The 25,185-nt window shown below is 37.7% G+C and overlaps 1 pseudogene; it reads left to right on the top strand.

Annotated features, from left to right (window-relative positions):
* On the top strand, positions 1–19,652 carry LOC123457067 (annotated as a pseudogene).
* Positions 19,653–25,185: the final 5,533 nt, after the last annotated feature.

Here is a 25,185-nt window from a genome sequence, read left to right as displayed (position 1 = left end):
ATGGCTCTGTATCCATTCCTTGAAAATTTGAAGGTAGATAAAGTGATTCAGGCTCAAAGTGATTCAGGCTCAAAATGCCTTCTCTGCCAACTCAGCAATTCTGACAGAAGGTTCTGTTCCCATCACTCTAGGTGGAAATCTCTATCTTAAACTGTATCCAGAGCTCTCCCAATATATGGGACTGAGTTTAAATGATGAACAAATACATGAAAATTCGGCCATGGTCCCTGGAGCACCAGGTCAGGGGTTGGTAGCAAGACCTTCCAGTGTGAACTATATAGCGTCATCTGTACCAGGTAATGATGTCGGAATTCGTAGGACGGAAATTAAGCAAGGGATTCATGAAGTCATTTTGTGTAAAGACCAAGATGGGAAAATTGGACTGAGGCTTAAGTCCATTGATAATGGTGTATTTGTTCAGCTAGTCCAGGTGAATTCTTTAGCCTCACTGGTTGGTCTGAGGTTTGGTGACGAAGCGCTTCAGATCAATGGTGACAACTGTGCAGGCTGGAGCTCTGATAAAGCATGCAAGGTGCTCAAGTAGGCTTCTGGAGAGAACAAGATTATCTTGAAGGAACAAAGGTAAAATTTAAAGTTTTCTGGTAGTGAAGCCCAAAAGTTTACCACCTCGTACTGTCACTCAGGCATATTGTAAATTGAAGGGACCAAACTCACACCATGATGGGCTTGAGTAAGGTACCACTCTAACTAGGCCTAAGTTTCAGTTTCCCAGAAAGTAAGGCAGGACTTCTGGAAAGGACCTGCCCTGACATGTGGCTGGGAAGATTGCCGCCCAGAGGCTGAGTCAGTTCCTGGAAATGCCCAGCATGTCCCTTTCGTGCCTTCTGCCCCAATCAATCAGAGATGCACAACTGTAACTGCTGCCTGCGTAGCCAATCATTTAAAAAATTACCTAACCCATCTGAAATTCCCCTAGACCTAGCCTGCCAAAACCTCAGGACCAATCAAAAATATGCAAGTACAGTTACTTTTCAAATTAGCCAATGACTAAGCCAGCCCAAATTCCTCTAGCTGTGCTTAAAAGATCCTGGGAGCTCCTCTCAAGGTCGCCATTTTTCATGAATGGTTGACCCCCACATGCTGGCTGATTCTGCAGAATAAATGCTCTTTTGTTTTACATACTATTTGAGGCTGGGGTCTTTCTTCAGTGATTCTAGGATCCTTACATAAAGAATTTACTATGGGCCAAGGAAAAGATTCCAGAAGGAAGACCTGAAAAATGCAAACAAATGATAAGAAAGTAATTGTTTATGTTTGAGGATGGGTAAAAACCATGCCAGTTCATTTATGGGAGGAAAACAGGATTAAAATTTGAAATAGTGAAAAATAAAAATTGGAGAAGGGCTTACCTGGTTAAAAAGAGCCTAAAGTGATTGCATTATGTAAGAGGAAAATAAAGGTATTTATTAATCTCTGTTTTATGTAACAATAGCAAAATAATGCCTTGAAAATTACAGGATGTATTATTTCAAATAAGTTGTGGGTGGCAATGATATAGGAAAAAAATATATATACATATATATATATATATATATATATATATATATATATATATATATACACACACAATTGAAAAGAATCTTCTGTAATATGTCTTTGAGATTTCAGCTCCCTTTTTTTGTTAGTCCCCCCATCCCCCCAGGTAAGGTCTTGGTCTAGCCCAAGCTGGCCAAGAATTCACTATGTAGCCTTGTGTGGCCTTGAACTCTTGGTGATCCTCCACATACCTCTGCCTCCTGAGGACTGGGATGTAGAGGCATGTGTCACCAAGCCCAACTTAGCTCTGCTTGCTTGCTTCCTTCCTTCCTTCCTTCCTTTCTTTTTGTAAGCCATGCTTGTTCATGGTAAATAGTGGTTTAGAATTGTTTAATGTGTGTATTTTATGTAGAATTAAACCCTGGGCCTCATACAAGGTAGGCAAGTACTCTCCCAGTAAGCTGTGGTCTCTAGCTTTTCAGTAGCCTCCATACCTTGTAGCTAGAATTATAGGTCTATGCCACAGGCCCAAATTCATGGGAGCTTATTTTACACCTCCTAAATTGTCCCTTCTTTCTCTTTTGATGTCATCATTTCCCCCTCCTATTATACAGGTGTTCTGTAGGTAGATCAGCAACTAAGAGGTCATGAATACCATGGCCACTTTGTGTTTGACACAATACATTTCATTATATTACAATGTGACAGCATTAAAAAACACTCCTCCTTTTCCTTTGGACTTTACATTCTTTCTGCCACCTCTTCCACAATGATCTCTGACTGAGCCTTGAGTCCCATTAGTTGTCAATAAGGTACATGTACAGAAAGTCTATTGAATTAGACAAGTGCTAACAAAACTTTAAAACAGTCTACTGAAAATAAATATAAAAGCTGGAGAAATGGCTTAGTAGTTAAGGTGCTTGCCTGCTAAGCATAAGAACTTGGAAATGATGGCCCATTACCTATGTAAATTAGATATACATGATATGGAGTTTGTTTGCAGTTGCTAGAGAACCTAGTGTACCCATTCTCATTCATCCATATTCTCTCCCTGTAAATAACTAAAAAATTAAAACAAAAAAAAAATAAGAGATTAAGAGATACTTTAGCAGCTGAGACATTTGTTCAAAGGACATAGGTTTGAGTCCCAGGAACCCACCTAAGCCAGATATACAAGGTGGTGAATGAATATGGATTTTGCAATGGCTGAAGCCCTGTTATACTCCTTATTGAAAAGAATACTTCCATTGTAAGTTAGTATTTGTATAAGTTATTTATTCAGCCATCTCCAGAGATGCCAATACCCAGACGTCCTCAGCTTCCACCAGCCAAGGCTATGTTACACCTGAAGGCAAAATCATTCCTAACACTGTTTCTGCTAGTGGAATTAATGTTAGGGTATTGTTTTCATATTTCATTTACATTTTAAAATATTTAATATAAAATATTTAGTGAAGTGCTGGAGAGATGGCTTAACAGTCGGATGGAGAGATGGCTTAGTAGTTAACGGGCTTGTCTGAAAAGCCTAATGACCCAGGTTTGATTGCCAGAACTCATGTAAGCCAGATGCATCAGGCTGCTCATGCATCTGGAGTTTGTTTGCAGTGTCTGGAGGCCCTTGTGTACCACCTATTTTTTATTAAAAAATAAAAGCATTATATAAATGTATCTCACTGTTATATAGGTAAATATTACTTTAAGAAAACATGCACATATATTGAACTCTATTAAAATGTGTGCTGAAAGCTGAAGTGATGGCTTAATGTTTGAAACCTGTGAAGCCTAAGAATGGACAGACTGCAGCAACTTCTGAGTCTTCAAATTCAGACATCTGGAGAGAGGCTAGCACCCAGACATACTCAGCTGCCACAAGCCAAGACTATGTTTTACCTGAAGGCAAAATCATGCCAAACACAGTTTCTGTTGGCAGAATTGATGTTAGGGTATTGTATTCATATTTCATTTACATTTTAACTTATGTTGTGAAGGGCTGGAGAGATGGCTTAGGAGCTAAAGCGCTTGCTTGTCTGCAAACCTTAAGGACACAAGTTCAGTTCCCTAGCACCCATGTAAGCCAGATACACAGGTGGTGCATGCAGTGTTGGGACATATTCTCCCTCTCCCTTCCTCTCTCTCTCTCTCTCTCTGTCTGTCTCTCTCTGTCTGTCTCTCTCTGTCTGTCTCATATGTTCTCTCTCCAGTATTCAACTTTGTATGCTAAAGAGAACGGGTTTTCTTACACTTCTGCTGTGGATAGAACTGGAAAATTCCTCCAAATGGTCTCTGAACCTGAACTATGTAATTAACATTAAAATTTTCAATTGTACTCATTTTGCTGTGACCAGAGTTGATAGTGTGTCTCACTGTAAAGCAGACAGAAAATGAATTTGTCCTGTACCTGTTTTTTTGTAATATTGGATTTAAAATAAACCATGAGAGGTATCGGGGCAAACTAGGTTCTGGGTTGGTACTGGATGACAGGCAGAAGATCCCAACATTTTATTACCACATGCAAAAGTGGGTACAGCAGTGTGAGGTTATTGGGTGGCATTCAAGAAATGAATGTATTTTGCTCTTTTATGGGTGCCCTAAGTATCTAGCATTTAGAGACATAGGCTATGTTTTTTTTTTTTTTTTCATTTGCTTGATACCAGGTCTTTGAAAAGTACCAGTACCTAGTAGGATCCCACATACATCCCAAGCCCCTCATTATGGAGTAACACATAGTCTTCTATTTCATGTTACAGTCCAGGACCTTCACTCAGCTGTATATATTGAGAGGGCCCTGGGCACTGAGATCATATTATCTACCTCATCCATGCACAGCCACTAGTGCCATGGTAAGCTCATCTGCCCATATAACCTGTGCTTCAGTCTCAAGTAGCCCCAGTGTTAATCCCCATGGAACTGCAGCATCCCACAGACCTCTGAGTACTTCCACCAACCTTGTTGTTTCTAAAATTCCAGTAACATTCCACAACCACAGTTCACATTCACAATTTAATATTTATTCCAGGCCATGTAATCTTTCCCAAGCACCTGTGTGATGATAGCTTCCCTCCCAGTTCTCTCTTCCACTGGCATCACTTCAGAAACCCAGTACCAGACTCAGAAATTAAAATGTATGGCCTCATTACCACTTTTAGCTCAAGAACACTTCAGGACTCTATATACATCCCAATTCCCAATGCAGTTGCATACAATTGCCAGTGTCACACATTCACACATAAATCAATCACAACCCTATGAGTATTTCAGCAACTAATATTGTCCCTATACAGTCACCTAGCAACTGCTATGACCAACAGAAGTCCAACACCATCCAGTACCCATCTGGAACATGATACAAATCTGATGTAATCCAAGGCTAATCCTAATTGAGGTCATGTCCCAGCCTGGAACCACTCATCCCAGTAACAGCATTCAGATTCGTATAAAATTCCAGGCTCTGCCCTCTGATCCTTGGTATCATCCTTCAGTCCAAGAAACTTCATTCAAACACACATTAGGACCACTGCTTTTCATCCCACCCTTAATATTCCACACGTACACCTGCCACCACACTGGTATAATTTCGCAATAATTCCATGCCCCTGACCTCCACAATCATCCCTTTGCTCTTTGAACACCCCCCCCCAACAACAAATTTCTCTAAATCTTCTGGTGCCCCTGTGACCCTAGAGTGAAGTACTTATCCCTCATCCACCTGTGCACTGTGTTATCATACTCTAGTACTAACTGCAGTTCCAAGCATCCTTTTCAACATCAACTTTCCAAGTCGTAGCTTTTCCACACCTCAACACCAACTTCAGACTTTGATATCATTGCTATAGTCATTTTATAACCAGCTCCTCAGATTCCAGAATTGACCCCAGGTCTTGGTTTCCCATGTAACATAAAACAGATGTATGTACCAGAGTTTGTCCGTGTTCCCTAGACCATGTCAAAGTTAGTAATATCTGATAGGCATATCAATGAGACTCATCTTGTATAAGCAATGCCATGGATTAGGGAAGTCACTTTGACAAGACTCAGGTAATAAAATGACACATAAATTGTAGTGGACACCTACTCCATTGTCTATTGTGGAACTCAGAACACATGAGTGAGGAAGTATTATGGTCCTTGACATTTCAGGTGTATTTTTTAATGCAGATCAAATTAAGCTTTCATGTCCTCACATCCCCTTCTTCACACTAAATTAATTTGGGAATTAAAGCAAGTTAAAGCAGCCCCAAACACCATCTACCAAAAAGGAAGTATTGACAGAACATGAAGCAAACTGTCACCATGACCAATTGGATTGTTCCACATCTTTCACAAATGGGCTTTAACTGCATCCTCCAACCCATATTTGCTACATAAAGAGAGCTGCACTGTGCTTCCTCAGAAGAGTGGAGACAGGCACCAGGAGAATGAACATTCTACTGCTGGCTGCAGCTCTCAGCTGCCTGATTGGTGCTCAAAAGCAACCTTTGAAGGTACCATGTCTAACATGAGCTATAGGAGTAGAGCTGATGATGGCTCTGGGTGGGCCACCCTTCTACATGGGCCTCAGTGTCATTAGATAAGGTCATTGTTTCACTTGACTCTCTTTTATTAAGCCATCCTGTCTCAGTACTTTTAGTATTTACTAGTTTATATTTTCTTTGCTTTGAGAATGGTGAGCAGTATATTTTTGTATGAAACATACTTGCACATTTTCTATTACGATTTAACATGAATAAGAGTGTTTTAAATGTTGTAATTTCATACTGAAAATATCACAATATCAGTGTAGATATAAGGCACTGTATATACTTTTTGCTTTTGCTGTTCTTTGGTAGGGTCTCAGTGTAGCCCAGGCTGACCTGGAGTTCATTTGTACTCTTAGGCTTACCTTGAACTCAGGGAGATCTTTTCTATCTCTGCCTTCAGAATTCTGGCATCAAATGGGGTGTGCCACCCTGCCTACTAAGGCATAGTGTTTCTTACATATAGAGGAACATATCAATTGAAATGGCTCTTCCATCTTTACAGAATTCTGAATGGATTTCCAAAAAAATATTCATCTAACCACGTCTGACGTAATAATAGACATGCATGAAAGTTGGGTTTGGACCACATGTGTCCGTTGTGTTTTGTAGTTATTCTCAGGTGGAAACTAGATAGGCTATATCAGTCATAATGCTTAATTCATTTTAATAATTCATAAAGTCAGCTTCAATTTAAATTCCATATTTTTCTTCCACATTGGGTCATTCTCTTGACAGTCCTGATAGAAGAGTCAGGCACAATATATTAAAGAAAGGTATCTGCCATCAAAAAGAGATTTGCTTTCAGCCATGTTTTGATGATATTTACTATTTTTACCTTAATTTTTTTTTTAGGTACAGAATCCCATGACATCTCTTTGTAGTTACAACTGCGTTTTGGGCTATTCAAAGAATAAGATGAGAAAATAAAGTCTCTACACTGAATTAACTTTTCTCACTTCTATTATGTGTGTCATAAAAGAAAGTTAAAGATATTAATGAGTACATATACTTGGGTTGTGAGAGATCATATTAGAACTTGTTTTTAAAAACATAACTATAAGGATGTTGCTAAGATTTCATGTAGCTGCTTGACAAAATTGAATCTATATTCATATTGATAGTACTATCTGGTGTTCATTGGATTGAACCATTTTCTAAATTTGCATAATGGCTGTAATCCATAAGAATTAGCAATGGTACCTCTCAAACAGATTAGGTGCTTTATAGTTTTTCTGTGAGGAAAATATGATTCACTAGTGACAGTACAATTTGCAGAGCAAAACAGGAAACCTGGCTATGCATACCAAGTGAATATTCTTGTTTCAGTTTTCAGGGGATTTTCAAACCCTTTACCTGGCCCCCAATTAACTGTCAGCAGTAAATGAAAATGGGCTGTTCAGGCTTTACTTTCGAAATATTTCATTTTATGATGGTTATAAGAAAATGTCTATGGCATTTTATATGAGGTAAGTCAAATAAGTTCAACTACTAAAACTGACCTATTTGAATGCTAACCTAAATTGTTGTATCATATTTACATTGAAATATCTCATGTTGCATGAGAATTTGAGTTTCTGTTGGTAATTCATGCAACCTGAAGTTTAGAAGTTGCGGTACAATTCCGTACCAGCCAGAAGACATTGTGTAATACCTTGAAGATGCTCAAGGTGGAAAATCATGCTGAATTCCATTCATTTTAGTCACTACTTACAGATGGTGAGAAAAGTTCATTCTGTGTAAACCTACAATTTGGAGAAAGTCCACCAAACCCAAGGACTATAATTGGTTTTTATTCCTTTGCTTTATGGATGTAGGGTCTCATGTGCCTCAAGCTGGCCTCATCTTTAGCTGAGGATTACCTCGAAATCCTGAGCCTCCTTTATTCCCATCCCAAGTGCAAGGACTATAGCAAGCAGTGTGCTCCCATAGCAAGAGGCACTTGCCTTATTAATACAAGTAATGTTTAGTGAAGATTCCATAAAGTTGTAAGAGTAGGAAGGCATGGTGAAACACAGTCATATTCCAGGATGTCAGTGATTAATACAGGAATATCTCCACCACTTTGGATATGAGAATTTTACATACCGAGTTCTAGAACAGCTAGTGTAAAAATATATACCAGATCCAGCCTGGCAAATGACCATGCACTTCATTGGCATGAAGAACAGAGGAGAATCTGCTCCTCATCATGGTGGAGGACATCCTCATCTGCAACTCACCACTCCTCGACCTGGGTAAATATATGGAGCACTCTTAGTATAAGAGAGGCAATATAATAAAATTTTGGGATGAATTACTGACATTTTACAAGCACACATGATTAAAATTATAATTCAGAATGGCCTCAGATTTTGTGGATGGGCACCTCACACTGATAATTCTTCTTAGTGGAAAGAGAATAATGAATTCTTTGCATAAAAGTGGTAATAACAAAAACATTGGCAGCCATATGCATATTTATAGCAAACAATCAGAACATCAGGGCAGGATGTATTGCTTAGTGGTTAAGGCATTCACTGCAAAGCCAAAGGAACCAGGTTTGATTCCCCAGGACCCACTTTAGCCAGATGAACAAGGGGGCACATGCATCAAGGGTTTGTCTTCAATGTCTGTAGGCCCTGATGAGCCCATTTTCTCTCTCCTTCTCTGTCAAATAAATATATAAAAATAGAATAATTTTAAAATTCAGAACATCATTTGAACCTAATAATGTGGCACAACCTTAATATGCTAACCCTTGCCAGAAATCACAACCAATATGTACTAGCATTCGGGACAAGTAGAGGTTCAGGGATAACCTAAGCTACATAATGACTTCAATGATAGCTTCAGCTACAATTGTGTTCTCATTGGACCCAGTTGACATCAACTCAAAATAATACCTTTCCCCAAACTATTCTCAAGAGACATATTTATGTTGAAAATATGTTCTGAGCTGTCTTGGAACATTTGACTCAGTCCTATCATTAATATAAGAATTGAGACATGCTGGCATATGTCTGTCACCCCAGTGCTGGGGAAGCAGAGAAGAGAATATGAGCAAGATATTTTGCTTTACAAAGCCGCACTAATCAATGGAATTTCAGCTCAGTGATAGGTCTTGTGTGGCCATGTGTTGCTGATGAAAACACTCACACACATGTTCAAGCTTTATATGCACACATGCATATACACAGGAATGCATACTGAATAAACTTATGTATTCAATAAATGAATAAGCAACAGGAAGAGGAAAACCAGAAGGCAGATATAAAAATGAGAAACTCAATTCAATTACTGTATTTCAGATGTTTTCAAAGTGTATGCATTCAGATAAAGTGTGTTTGACTTGCCCCCTGGTGTAAAGTGAAAGAGGATGGTTGTTGAATGTCGAACTGTAAAGGAGAATGCGAAGGAGCTGCAAACACCAGGTGGCACAGGAAGTCACATCGAAGTGTGGGACAATTGTCAGAGGAAGTTGATGTGAGAAAATAGTAAAGCTGTGAAAACACAGTTTCCTTTTAGACTGTCAACTGTAATGTAATCCTGCTACTTCCTCAAGTAAAAGTGATGTGGAATATTAGTTGATATGTGCTGGATGTCTTCTAACCTTATTTAGGGAAAATGGAGCATGTCGACTCTACAGACTTCAGGCAGCCAAGTACAAACCTCTGACTTTTGCCGATATATGTAAGTCTTTCTTTTCTTAGTATGGCTTGAAAAAACCTTCACAGGGTATTTTCCTTCAAATTGGTATTATGTGCTATCCTTTCACTTTTTTCAATATCTGACAGATGAGTATTTGTGCTTGAGAGGTTAACTTTTGACCTTCTCTCAGGGAACAGACCACAAGGCATTAAACCAGTTGAAAGGAAAATTAACAACCCAAAGGGTCTTTGGCTCCTTGATAATTCATATGATTCCTATCCAAGAGTCTGGATCCGACAATTTTATAATAAAGATGTAGGTGGGTATAATTATCATGACTACCTGCTATTGACGTAAGCATCTTAGTGTAGCACCACATCTCACATCCTGCAACAATCCAAAAATAGTATACCAACTATGCACCACATGATTATAAGTATGGATGCTTCAAACATGCACATTATAAGAATGAATTGAATGCAGGGCTTCACAAGAATGGCTATCTAAATTCTACAAAAGGTTGATCCTTACTACAAATGCATATTGTGAAATTCTCTAACCTCAGACAGTATTCATTTAACTGAATACTTAAGGAAGACATTATAGCGTTGTTTTTGGCTTGGGCTTGTACAATTATTGATAGAAGGGAAATCATGGAAAATTGGTGGGAGAGAGTCATCTTATATTGGCAATTTATACAGCTTCATTTATATATACCATGCATTTTTTTCTAAATTTGCTTTGATGTTTCTTGATTAGTGGCAACTTAAAGAGTAATAGTGAGTGTACCTCTCAGCAATTGTGGAGGGAAAAAAAAAACAGATGTGTTACTAAACTCTCAAGGTTATACAAACAAAAGATCATTTTTGCCCTTTTTATAGAAGGGTTAGTCTGTGAAAGGTAGAAATTTTGAATCCGGACCATTGATGATTTACAACATACTGATGATGTCTGAATTGCCTTGGGAGGACTGTACATTTCATAGCAAAAAAAAAAAAAAAATGAAGAAAACCAACCCTGTTCATAGTATGATGTTCGCAGACATACTGGACACCCTTAGAAATGATCTCAGCTTTTAGAGTTTGTCAACTTTTGTGAATCACATTCTCACAAGGAAGTTAGCTTCACAGTAGTGATTGCAGTTTCTTCGAATTGATGCAACTGATTTAAATGGAAGTTCATCCAATTTATAGTATGAGTCCCTCATCTAAAATACATTACAATATACAACATAAAGATAGGCATTGATTATTTTTCCGTAAAAAGTAAGAGTGGTACATACACACTGTATAAATTTAAAGGCATAATTTAAAATTAAAATTAATACTTCATGCATTCCTAACATTAGGGTTTTGATAAATGAACAAAATGTCTTAACACTGTGATGCTTGGCATATATGTCTATGTAGAAATGGAAGCCCCATTTGCTGAGGCAGTAAGTCCTTAGTATGATTAACCTCCAAATATTGGAGAAGTGTACATCTTAAATCTTATACATGTTACACATAATGATATAGATAATGTTATTGTGTTAATTATATTTTTATATAACTGGAGATTATATGATATACATATATGACATATGTATAACATGTTTTATCTGTATGAAATGAACATCTGTGTCTACATTATGATTTGTAACACTGATGCTAGTAGTACATACTATAACTACCTTGCATTATTAGAAAAGTGTGTGTACTATTTTCCAAAAGGTCAATACTATCTGCTATGATTGTAAACAACTGGTATACAAAAGCAAAGTTATAAACAAATTAACTATTATTCTATTTATTTTGTTTATTTAATTGGTTACCCAACATGGCTGTGTGCCACTATTGCACTTGTCTGAGCATCATGTCGTTTATTTCTGAATTGCTTAGACTGTGAGTTACTTAGACAGATGTTGGCCACTTCACCCCTGGTGGCACATGTAGCGCCTTCCAGCACTAGATTGGATAATTGTCTGGGGACTGGCTCTCCTCCTGATTCCAACCATGGTCCATGTCAACAGCATTTGGTGTCTTCCACAGTCAGGGTCTTACAATTAACCACTGGTTGGTAATCAAGTCCTCTCACAGAAATCTGTCTTGTTTGTGTTGTGAGACCTAGTAGGTCTCTCTGGTGATCAGCTCCTTGTGGATATAGAACACGTCACGGATCAGGGCCAGCACCAAAGGCAAGAAAAAACAAAAATCCAGAAATGAACCAGAAACAAAGAATTTTTTATTTTTATTTATTTGAGAGCAACAGACAGAGAAAGAGGCAGAGAGACAGAGAGAGAATGAATGTTCCAGGGCTTCCAGCCACTCAAATGTACTCCAGAAGCATGTGCCCCCTTGTGCATCTGGTTAACGTGGGTCCTGGGGAAGCAAGCCTCGAAGTAGGGTTCTTAGGCTTCACAGGCAAGTGCTTAACCATTAAGCCATCTCTCCAGCTCAAAACATGAGAAATTTGATGTTAGGTTTCATCTCACTCTCTCCTTGTCCTTCTATTTAGGTGCATCCTCTAAGGTCCTATTGAGGGTTCCACCTTTTAGTTGGACTTTCAGGATATAGGATTTTTTGGTACCAGTTCATTTTGGGTCCAGATTTGTGCCCACCCCACCTTTTCCCTTTACCCAAGCCCAATACTCCCTATTGTCCAAGCCTCAAGATGCAATTCAGTTCTGTCAGCAACTCGGGCTGATCCAGATTAGGAAATGCAGATGAGTGAGAGTATGTGGTGGTTGTCTTTCTGTGATTGTGTGAGTTCACTGAGTATGATCTCTTCTATGTTAGACCATTTTTTCTACAAATTTCAGTTTGTTATTTTTTCTTAATGCTGAGTAGAATCCCATTGTGAACATATACCACTTCTTGCTTATCTATTCATCCAATGATGGGCATCTGAGTTGAGTCCAGGTTTTAGCTATTAGGAATTAGTAGCTGTAAGTGTGGTTGAGCAAATATTTCTCAACTGAGATGAGGAACTTTTATGGTAAATGCCAAGTAAGGGAATAACAGCTTCTGCTTGTAACTCTATAGCCATCCTTTTCAGCAATCTCCAAATTGATTTCCACAACTGTTAACCAGCTGTCATTCCCACCCACAGTGAATTAGTGTTACTGTTTTTCTACAGCCTTGTCAACATTTGTTTTCATTTGATTTTTTAATGTTTGCTATCCTTACTAGTGTAAGGTGCAATCTCATAGTAGTTTTAATTTACATTTCTCTAATGGTTAGGGATGTTGAAAGTTTTACTAAGTGTGTGTTAGCCCTTTGTAATTCTTCCTCTGAGAATTCCCTATTTAGTTCTCTGCTCCACTTTTTCAGTGGGTAGTGTGATTGTTTTATTGTTTAGATTTTGAGTTCTTTAATATTCTAGATATTGGGCTTCTGTCAGTGGTATAGCTGGCAAAGACTTTCTCCAATTTAGTGGATAACCTATTCACTTTGGTTATAGTATGTTCGTCTGTGCAAAAGCTTTGCAGCCTCATGAGATCCCATTGACTGACTGCATGTTTAATTTCTTTGGCTACTGGAATTTTGTTCAGGAAGTCTTTCCCAGTCCTATATTGTGCAGATTGCTTCCTATTATTTCTTTGAGCAATTGAAAAATTTCATGACTTATATTGAGGTCTTTAATCCATTTGGACTTGATTTTTATGCATGGCGAAATTAGCGGGCCTAATTTCATTTTTCTACATATGGTTATCCGATTTGTCCAACACCATTTCTTGAAGATGCTGTCTTTTCTTCAGTCTACATTATGTGTACCTTTGTCAACGATCAGGCAGCTATACTTGCATGCAACTAAAGTTTGAGTCTTCAAATTTGTTCCCTTGTCCTATGTTTCTGCTTAATCCAGTACCATGATGTTTTTGTCACTATGGCTTTGTAATATAGCTTTAGATCATGTATGGTGGTACCACCAGAGGTGCTTCTTTTGCTGAAGATATGTTTCGATATCTGAGGCATTTTGTCATTCCATATGAATTTTGATATCATTTCTCAGTCTCTGTCAAGAATGATGCTAGTATTTTATTGGTATTGCATTAACTCTCTATATTGGATTGGGTAGAATTGCCATTTTCACAATATTAATTCTACCTACCCATCTTATCAAGCCCTGCTCTATTTCTTTCTTGAGTGTGTTTATGTTTTCATTATATGTGTCTTTCACATCCTTTGTTAGTGTTATTCCAAGTTTTTTTTTTTTACTATTGAAAATGGGACAGCATCACTGATTTATTTCTTCAAATATTAGTCCTTTTCATACAGAAATACTACTGATTTTTAAACATTACTTTTGTTTTGTGCCACTTACCTGTAGGAACTTATCAACTTTAGATGTTTGGGGATGGAGACTTTTTGGTCACTTATATAAAGAATCATGTCATCTACAAATAGGGCTAACTTGACTTCTTCCTTTCCAATTTGAATCCCTTTTATTTCCTTGTCCTGTCTTATTGCTAGGGCAAATAATTCCATTACCACGTTGAAGGGCTTGGGTGAGAGTGGGCATCCCTATGTTCTTCCTGATCTCACTGGGAACTCCTTGAGTTTTTCCCCATTAAGTATTGTTTGAGCTTTAGGAGCTTTTTATATAGCCTTTATTGTATTGAGATATAAGCCCTCCATGCCTATTCTTTCCAGTGTTGTGATCAAGATGTGGTATTGTATTTTGACAAATGCCTTCTCTGCATCAATCAAGATGATCATGTGATTTTTATGGTTCAGTTTATTTATGTGGCATATTATTATGTTGACCGATCTCTGTATATTCACCTATCCTACATCCCTAGCATGGAGACTACTTGATCAAAGTTGATAATGCTTTTGATGCATTATTAAGTTATTCAAATCTAGCAATTTTACAATTTCTATTTTGCTTTCTTCCATGATCCATTCATTGTTTAAAAGTGTATTGTTTTGTCTCCAGGACTTGGTGGAATTCTTCACGCGTCTCTTGCTGTTGATTCCTAGCTGCAACGCATTGTGATCTGTCACGATGCAGGAAGTTACTTCAATTTTCCTGACTTTATGAGAGAATGCTTTATGGCCTAAAATATAGTCAATTTTTAGAAGGTTCCATGGGCTGCTGAGAAGAATGTATATTCTGTAGGGTTGGGGTGGAAAGTTCTGTCCATGTCTGTTAGGTCTAGTTGATCTATGATGGTGTTGAGCTATATTTATTTCACTGCTGATATTCTGCTTGGATGATCTATTGGTGATAGTGGAGTATTGAAGTCTCTGATTATGATGGTGTTTGTGTTTATTTCTCTTTTCTTGTCAAGTAGATTTTGTTTTATAAACGGTGGTTCACCTGGCTAGGCATTTTTTGATAGATAATTGGATGGATGGATAGATAGATAGATAGATAGATAGATAGATAGATATTGATGTGCTCATGTTGGATCATTCTCTTGACGATTAACAACTGGCCTTTTTTGTCCTTTTGGATTACTCTTGTTTTGAAGTTTGTTTTTCAGATATTAATATAGCAACACCTGCTTCTTTTTTACTTATTCATGTAGTTGGTATATTCAAACTTTCACCCTGAGGTCGTGTCTATCTTTAGTGGTGAGGTGGGTTTCTTAAAGACAGAACATAGAAAGGTTCAGTTTGTTTGTATCCATCCTGATAAGCTGTGTCTTTTGATGGGTGAGTTAAGACCACTAATATTTAAAGTTATTGCCTTGAGATTTGAATTAATCCCTGCCATGATGAGGTGTTTCATAGGGCTGGGTGCTTACTTATGTTATGTATTGTTTTGAGGATGGTTTATTTTGGTTATTGTGATCTTCCTTTTGCTGGCTCTGATTGTCATGTGTGGAATATTCCCTCATGTATTCTCTGTAGTTTTGGCTTTGTGTTCACATAATCATAGAGTTGACTTTTTTTGTGGAAGGTTTTTTCTTTCACCATGTATTATGAGGGATACTTTTGCTGGGTAGGGTATCTTGGTTTTGAAGCCATAGTTTTTCATACTTTTAAGTGTTTCATTCCAGGCGCTTCTACCTTTCAGGGTTTCCATTCATAAATCTGATGTCATTCTACTGGCGTTGCATTTGTATGTCATAAATTGCTTTTCTCTCGTTGCTTTTAACACTGTCTTTGTTTTCATTGTTAAGTTTTAATGATCATGCAACTTAGAGACTTTGTCCTTGGTCCTTCCGTCTTGGTGTTCTGTGGGCTTATTGTGCCTGGATGGGTCCCTGTTTTGTAAGATTCAGAAATTTTTCATCGGAAATTTTGTTGGGTATATTTTCTGTGCCTCGAGTCTGGATTTTCTCACCTTCTGGTATGCCTATTTTATGGATGTTTGGTTGTTTGAGGATGTCTCACAGTTCACTCATTTTCTGTTCAGTTGGTGTTTGAAGTTAGCAAAGATTTTTTGGCCTCCCTATCAGTTTCTTCTATCGTATTTTCCAAGTCAAAACTTCTGTCTTCCACATGGGTAACTGTGTTGGTGAGTGGTTCTAGAGAGGTGTTAATAAAAGCTATTTGAATTTTTGTTTTGTGTTGTGTTGTTTTTATTATGTTCATCTCTCTTTTGCATTTTTTCCTTTTTTTAAGACATGGTGTTGCTATAGCTCAGGCTGACTTGGAATTTCATGATGTAGTCTCAGGGTGGCCTTGAACTCTTGGGGATCCTCCTACTTACGCCTCCAGAGTTATCCAAGGCATGCAGCACCATGCCCTGCTTTCTTCTCTTTTTTGAGAAATGATTTCAATTCATAATCTGATTTTCTTGATGCTTCCAGTAATTCATTCTTGCATTTCATTTAGACCTCATTAAGCTTAATAAACTGGTTGTTGAGATCTTCCAATTCTTGACTTACCTTCTAATTATTCATATTTGTTTTGTGGTTTCTAATGTTTTCTTCAATCAAGTGAAGCATACTGCCAAAGACTAAACACTAGGTGACAATTCTGTTCACTTTCGTTGATACAATTGTTGGTTCTTTGGTAGTTTGCATCAAGTTCAGTGATTTTTTTTTTAAATCAGGGTCTCATTGGTTGTTGTGTTTTATTTTGAGAATAAATTTCTGATGACTTCTCTATGATTTCATTGCATGCTTCTGTAGTAGGACTAGGGATTCTTGGTGATCTCTCACTTTTCTGACTTTCATTAACTTTTTGCATTGCAAGTTTTTGTCTTTTGTCCCATTTACCCTCTGACTCAGGTGAACAGGGATGTGGGTACCAAGGGGTGAGTCAAGACACCAGAGCAAAAGGCCTGACTCCACATCTCACACAGGGGCCACAGGAATAGGAGAGGAACAAGGGAAAATGAAACTGGCCTATCTGTGCTGTGCACCCCAGGACACAGACAAGTGCAGGCAACACAGACCAGGGAGGTTGGAGGGGACCAGATACCAGGATCTGGCCTAATCAGTCCAGACCACCTCACCCACCAACACATTTTCCATGCAAGGAACGCATTGTTTTCCAAAACCTCAATACTAGCTGCCATGTCTATCAGCAACTGGTATAAAAAGCAATGTTCCACACACAAAAAAACTATTATTTTAATGTGAGAGAGGTAAGTATGAGCTTATTTGCTTAGAATATATAAAGTATGATTGAAAATTAGCAAGGCAATCTAGGAAAATACATCTTTCCTGAGCTGGTATAATATACTAGCGTGGTTGTGCATACATAGAAACTCTGGTAGAAGTTATGTTATATCCCCAAATCAACCTATGTTCAGATCATGTTAAATAACTGGCAAACAAAGATACTTTTTCTATTTTCTGTTATTGGTAAGGGGACACCTTTTCATTCAGCAAGGACAACTAGAGAGCATTAGAGTGAGGCAAGGTAAAGGACACTCAGAACCTATGATTGAAGCAAGAGCATGCTAATTATACAATAGGACAAACTAAGTGCTACGACCCATATTTTTACCTAACCCAGACAAAAATATTGTTTTTTTCTCAGGCACATATGTAAACCTTTTCTCATTGGAATATGTATCTGAGACCACAATATTCTTGGAAATCAGATATTCGGGGCAACACAATGATAATATTGTTTTGATTGCGGCAGTGTGTAAGTACTGAATATTTTGTAAATGAAAAAAAAATGTTTTCTTTGCCCCAAGATCAGTGTGTTCATGCACATTTTTTTCTGAATATAACTGGTGCAGAAACGAATTCATTCATGTATTTACAGACAGCACAATCATTGGTTGAAGGACCTGCATTTCTATATTTTCCTAAGTATATCTAAGTACAAATACTTATATACATACATATGTACCCATCCTCTCTGGGGCTAGGAAAGTCTACCATGTCAACCACACCCATTATGTCTGAAAAAGTCACTACTATATGAGACAAACTTCATGAGCTGGGGGGCACCATGAAAATTTTATTTGATCACTTAAAATGCAAAAAGTAAATTAAGCTGTCACTCTCCCTACAAGACATATCAAACAGGTTGATTGTCAGCCTCCTGATATTAGATGGGCCTCTCATGTATAAGGCTTATACAGTTTCTCATATTTTATTCTTTTTGTGGTAATTTAAGATATGGCAAAGAAAATATATTTACTGAATAGTAAAGATCGTTTCAACATTATTTTAATTTTTGAATTCCAAACTTTTTGTTGAGTGCTAATGAGAAGCTAGGAATTTGCAGAATTTGAAACTCACATCCACTCACAAGCAAACAGTGAGTGTATTTTATCAAATTTGCCTCTTTTGTACATGCATTGATAAGACAACAAATGGCCTTTCCTGTGTGCATCTTTTTTCACTACTAGAAAAATGATTATGTGTTCCCTACTGGAGCTCCTACAGATATTATCCCCAACTTCTGGATGCCCTTTCTATGTGGCCTTCTGGAGGGAGATTAGTTGTGCATACTGGGTGGTAACAGAGGAAAACTATGCTCATCACCATATATTCTTATGTTATTATTATATTATTATATATTCATATATAATTTGAAAACATCCCTTTCATTTTGAAAGGTTCTAAGGGACATCTCTACTGACTTTTCTTCCATAAAATACAGCAACATGTGTTGAGCTCAGTGAAGAAATGATGGCAGAATATAACAAGCTGAAAAAGAATCATGGCATTCCCAATCAAAATACTCTAGATGTCACCAAGACAGGTAAAGCCACTGTCATGTTTTCTTTGTTAAAAATAACCATGTTTTGGAGCAATTCTTTATGGTTTGCTATTCCCAATGAAGCCCAAAATGCAATAGCCTAATTCCTTAAGAGTATTAAGTAAACACAATTAACTTTATTTTCTCCACTTCATTGTATTTCTCAGACACCTGTCCTCCATGAAGACCACCATTTAGTGAGTACATAAAATTAATTTAAAAGCTCAATACATAAAAATTGGAGTTGATAATATTAACTCAATAATTCACAAGAAATTATTAGTACTTGCAAATGGAAAATGCTATGAGAGAATACAGTGTAGATCATGTAAACAATAATAAAATTGACCCAAGATAGATGTCAGGTGTATGTTACTTTAAAAACAAGTTAAGGGACTTGGTAAGTGAATGCACTTTACAATATTTTCATAAGTTTTGGTAAGTGAATGCTTTTTGGAACACTGTTGTTACATTTCTATGATTTTTTTTTTTTGGCCAATGGCCTTCTTTCCATTGAAAAATAACTATTTGTCAATAAAATTCAGCATTTCTATGGGTGGCTCCCAGGTACTTGTAACCTTCTTGGTGCTTTCTTCTTTAACCTTTAAACTATGCACAAAACTTTACAATTCTATCCTGAGTACCATAATAATCACAACTTGGCAAATCCTTGAAGATATGCAAATGTAACTTGTACATGGCTAGCCTCAGATGGCCTCCTGTTGTATGAGGTTTTGTCATCATAATTTTATGCATCTTTGCTGTAAAACTCTTATATTATTTCTTCTCTTGAAAAAATCATGTACTGAACCTTGTCACCTATATTCCACTATTATTTAACATTTCTAGGCGACCTCAAGATGAGGACCACATCGACAACACTTTCACAATGGATCAAGAATCATAAAGACTCCATTCCCAATTGTACTTTCCCTTTTCAGTTGAACTCATGATCTTTCCGCTTGGTATCTCTCTTCCCCTTCTCATGCCATTTTTCATTATATGTCACATATTTTGAAAAGCTGATTCAGAAAACTGAATGCCACACTAATTCACAAAACAAAAAAATAAAATTTTGTTTTATGAACTGCATAAAAAGGGAGGACATGGATGACCTAATTAGCAGATGTTTAAAAATTAAGATGAGTGTGGAAATTGAGGAAAGGGATACAACTGACTTCACAAACTTTTTAATTATTGATATATTCATATTTAGGTAAATTATAGTCTATGACATAAGCATTCAGTAAATATTACTGATATATGCAAATCTCTGGGCACTGATAAAAGACCAAGTATAAGCAAGAGTAGCAATGAGACATAATGAGGAACAAAGGTAACAACGTGACCATTAAGTGGAGTAGTAACCCTCCTGGAGTAAATACTTTAGTAGTCCCTGAACACATGGGTACAAACAGCCCTCATTGCTAACAGCCACTGTAGTCTTTGTGCAGAAAGTGTAAGGATGACCATCTTTGAGAAACAGACTTGGTTGACTATGAACAATAATAGTATGAATTGCACTTTGTGAGAAATACGCTTCAGAGGCTATGATAAGAAAGGTTGGGAATGAGCTTTATTACGAAACAGCTTAGCAGTTTCAGACCAGAAAGTGTAAAATTAGGCATTTAAGAAATTAATATAATAGACTCTGTGTCTACTGTAGGAATTGCCCTCATTGAGAAATGAACTTGGCTGCTGCTGACCACCACCAATAAGAATGGCACTAATTAGAGAATAGCATTTGTAGCCTCTAGCTGGACAGGGTCAAAATTACTCTCATTGAATAAATGTCGTTCATAGAACCAGAAACTGAATTTTGACACTAATTAAAAAATAGTGTCTATAATCTCTACAAATGTTGCAAGTGCCCTCAAAATTTAGCCTCAGGAGACAGTGACCTGCAAGTGGGTCAATTGTCTTCAACAATTTACCTTGTTTGTGTAATTGATTTAATAGACTGGGAAAATTAGGAAAGGGTCACATTTTAAAATGTACATGACAAGACTATGACCCACAAACATTGAAATTTCTCAGACTTGGATGTTACCTTTGTATATGTTGACTGGGAGGCATAGGAATTAGTCTCATTGAAAAATAGCCTCTATTTTTCTGAGCAGCAAGTGCAAACATGGCACTCAATAAGATAGTTCCTCACTAGTCTGTGAGAAGCAAGTGCAGGAATAGCCCCTATTGAGAAATTACCAAGCAGTTATTGATCAGCTAGTTTATTAATAACTTTCATAGAGAAATAGTCCTCATAAACAAGTTTGTGCAATAATTGCCCTCATTTAAATACAAGCTTGATAAAATTGGACGAGCAAAGGTAGGAATGTTAGTCATTGAACAGATACATCAGTATACTCGAATAGCAAGTGTAGTAATAGCCCTTATCGAAAAATTGTTTTCATAGCCTGAAAAGACTGTGTGGGACTCACTATCATTGAAAAACACTCAATAATGGGGCTGGAGAGTTTGCTTAGTGGTTACAGCACCTGCCTGAAAAGCCAAAGGACTGAGGTTCAATTCCACAGGACCCATGTAAGCTGCATGCACAAGGTGGCAAATGCTTCTGGAATTCATTTGCAGTGGCTGGAAGCCCTGGCATATTCATATTCTCTCTCTCTCTCTCTCTCTCTCTCTCTCTCTCTCCTTCATAAATAAATAAATAAATAAATAAATAAATAAATAAATAAATAAATAAATAAATAAAATAAGAAAAAAAACCTCAACTATGGAAAAGGATATGAAATGACTTCCATTTAAATATAGACTTCACAGATGCTTAAAAGCAATTGTAGGGATAGACCACTTTAAAAAGTTCTTAAGTAATGCAGAAGAAAATGTAGAAATTTTCTTCGTGGTTAACTGGACTTAGTACACTCAGTTGAGCAGCTGTAAATGGCTTTATGGAGACATATAATTATTAGTTACTTACCAGAAATGTTGCAACTGTCCTTATTAATAAGTAGTTTAGAGAGTGGATATAAGGCTCACCAGTTAAGATGCTTTGTTGCAAAGCCTAACACGCCAGGTTCAATTAAACAGCATGCATTTAAGGCCACATTCACAAATAGTGCATATGTCTGGAGTACATTTATAGTAGCTGAAGGCATAGCATGACCATTCTGTCCATCTTTCCTTGTCCTATTTGCTAATGTGTAAGTAAATGAATATTAAAACACAGCTTACATAGACTTGGACCAGAGAGTTTGAAACTGCCCTCACTGAGGAATTCACTTCAGAGTCACAGAACATAAAGGCAATGCATGGCTCTCTCTGAGATATATACAAAGCAAATTCTGACAAACAAGTTTGGGAATCATCCTCATTAAAACATAGCTTAAGTAGACTCTCACCAGCAGGGGAATAAATTACAATCATTGATGAAAGACACTCTATCCTTGGACCAGCAAGTGCAGAGTTATCCCTCATGAATGACATTTTTAAACTCTGAACAGCAAGTATAAGAAATGATCTCCCTGAGAAACTACCTTAGTATACTCTAACCAGTAAGATTAAGGATTAATCTCATTGAGGAATAGCCTTTGTTACTTCTGACCAGAAGTGTGAGAAGGTCCCTCATTTAGGTCTTCCCTTACTCGACTCTGATGAGCAATTTTGTGAGTTGCTCTCATTGAGAAATAGCAGAGTAGAAATTGACCACAAGTGGAATAATCACTCTAATTAGAAAATAGCATCAAAATCCAATCAGCAAGTGGAGTAATAGCCCCTATTGAGCAATAAACTTAGTAGTATCTGTCAATAATAGGTAGTAATTGTCCTCAAGGAGAAAATACTTTATAATAAACCAAACAGCAAGTGTTGGAATATGTCATATGCAAAGACTGGCAAGTGGTAGATTGTCCATCATTGAACAATTATCTTAGTAAACTCCTCACTGAATGTCCAAGTACAGGAACCATTGATCATTAGTCACTTGGCTATAAGCAGCAATTGCTACAATTGTCTTCTTTGAGAAAGTGACTTCAAAGACTGTGATACACACGAGTAAGAATGACCCTGCTTAAGAAAAATCCTGAGCAGACTCTGTCCAACATGTATACAAACAGCTATCATTGAGAAATAACCTCAGAAGTTTCTGAACTGAAAGTTTAATAATTGCAGTAATCGATAGAATTTGTAGTCTCTGAGAAACAAGTGTGTGAATAGCCTTCTTTGGGAAATGTCCATATTAGAGTATGAATAGCAAGTCTGCAATAGTTCTTATTGAGAAATAGCCTTAGTAGATTTGATGAGAAAGTGTAAGAATGGCCAACATTTAGATATAGAATTTGTCAACTATGACCAACAATATACAAATTCGACTATGAGAAATCTTTAGAGACTCTGATAGGAAAGTGTAGGCACTGCCATTATTCAGAAATAGAAGACTGTAAATGCAAGTGTGCTTATGGCCACCACTGAGAAACAGTATTAGTAGAAATTTGCAGCAAGTGTAGGAATAGTCTACATTCAAAAATAACCTCATTGGACAAAGGAAAACACATGTAATTATAAACACCATGGCCCTCATTGAAGAGCAGACTTAATAGACTCTGGATAGCAACAATAGACAGAATGGTATCTCTATTAGGTAGCTCCCGGCTGCTCTGATCAGCAAATACAGAAATAGGTTTATTGAAAAATAGGCTTTGTAACGTCAGAACAGGAGGTGTAATAATTGCCCTCTTTGAAAAATACCCTTGTGCTCTCGGATAAACAAGTGTAGGTATAGACTTTATGTAGCAATAGCTATTGAATAAGTTGACCTGCAGGTGTAAAAAAAGACAAATTTACATCACCCCTTTGAGAACTACCATCCAGAGGCTCTGAACACTAACTTTAAGAGTATTCATCATTTAGAAATAGTATTAGTAGTCTGTTGCTAGTAAGAGAAGGAATGGGTTTCAATGTAAAATAGCAGCAGTGGACAATGACAAGAGAGGGTAGGAAATGCCTGCCTCTAGAAATTTCCTTATGATAATCTGACCATGAAGTGTAGGAATGGTCCTCTTTAAATAATATTTATACTAGGCCCAGACCATTAATTGTAGCAATTGCCTAATTATGAAACAGCCTTAATAGACTGTGCAAAGCAAAGGTAGCAATGGCTTTCATTAACAAATGGCATTCATAATCTATGAACAGGAGACATTAGAAATGAACTCACTGAGAAATAGCCAAAGTAGCCTCTGGTGAATATGCGTGTGAAAGACCTCATTGTGAAACAGCCTTAGAGGAAAAGGACCAGCAAGTGTAGGACTGATCTTCATTGATAAGTCCTCATCCTTAGCTCTGACTAGCAAGTGTAGGGACTGTACTCATTGAGAAATAGCATTCATGTACTAGGTTGAGCAAGTATGAAAACAGAACCAACTAATAAATAGCTGAGTAAACTTTGACCAGAATGTGAGAGAATGACAATCCTTTATGTTGCGTCCACCTTGACCAGCAAGGAAGACACAACCACCAGTTCTTCTTACATCAGTTTATTCAGGCAACTTCAAGCTTCATCTCCTCCGAGCCTCGGGCGGGGCTTCCTTATAAGCGCACTCACTCCGCCCAATCACCCCAAGCTACGCAACCTCTCCAGGCAAGCATTAGAAGCCAATGAGCAGTGGCGAGGGCGAGCTCCTCCAAATATGGACTTGTTTGTCCCAAGCATAGAACTTCCATCAGGCGCCATCTTTAGGGCTTGGCCAGGGGTACTCTCCCCATAGGCCTTGGCCATGAGGGCCGAGGGGCTCCCCACACTTTAAATATTGGCATATTTGACTGTGATCTTTGAAAATATATTTCAGAATCTGTGATAAGCAAATAGAGGAATTACCCCCATTGAGAAATATTCCTAGTAGACTCCCCCTGTCCAAAAGCATAAGAAATACCCTGAAATATGGCCTTCATTATCTCTGCCCACCATGTGTATGAATGCCCTTCATAAAATAGCCCTAGTGTACCCTGACCTGTAATTGTAGAATTGCCATCAGTCACGAGTAGCATTAATACAATTTGAATGGCAAGGATAAGAAAAGCCTTCATTGATAAATAGCCTTAATTGTCCCTGGCTAGCAACTGTAGGAATTGCCTCACTAAGAAATACACTTGGGGCCCCAGAGGGTGCACCCATAGACTGAGCAGGCCAGATCTCCCTGTTCCCCAGCTCCTCCCACTTCCCTGGTGCAACTAGGTCCCTCTGTGACTGGCTTGAGGCTACTTGGATCCTGCAAGCATGTTGCTGAAGCAGGCCCCTTGCTCCACCCTCCTGATTGAAGGGTCCCAGTGACCCCAATACCAGGATACTCAGTGCCACAGGGTGTGCACGCAGAGTACAGTCCTCAGGAGATAAAGTACCCCTCACACTTCAGGCTACCAACAGCTGAAATCACAGAGTAACTGGGAAGATAAGCAAGAGTACTGCTCCCATGCTGAACCTGATA

Source organism: Jaculus jaculus, chromosome Y (assembly GCF_020740685.1).
Source record: "Jaculus jaculus isolate mJacJac1 chromosome Y, mJacJac1.mat.Y.cur, whole genome shotgun sequence".
In the NCBI taxonomy this organism is placed as follows: domain Eukaryota; kingdom Metazoa; phylum Chordata; class Mammalia; order Rodentia; family Dipodidae; genus Jaculus; species Jaculus jaculus.
The sequence above is the reverse complement of the archived record's forward strand: the minus strand, read 5'-3'. Positions and strand labels throughout refer to the sequence as shown.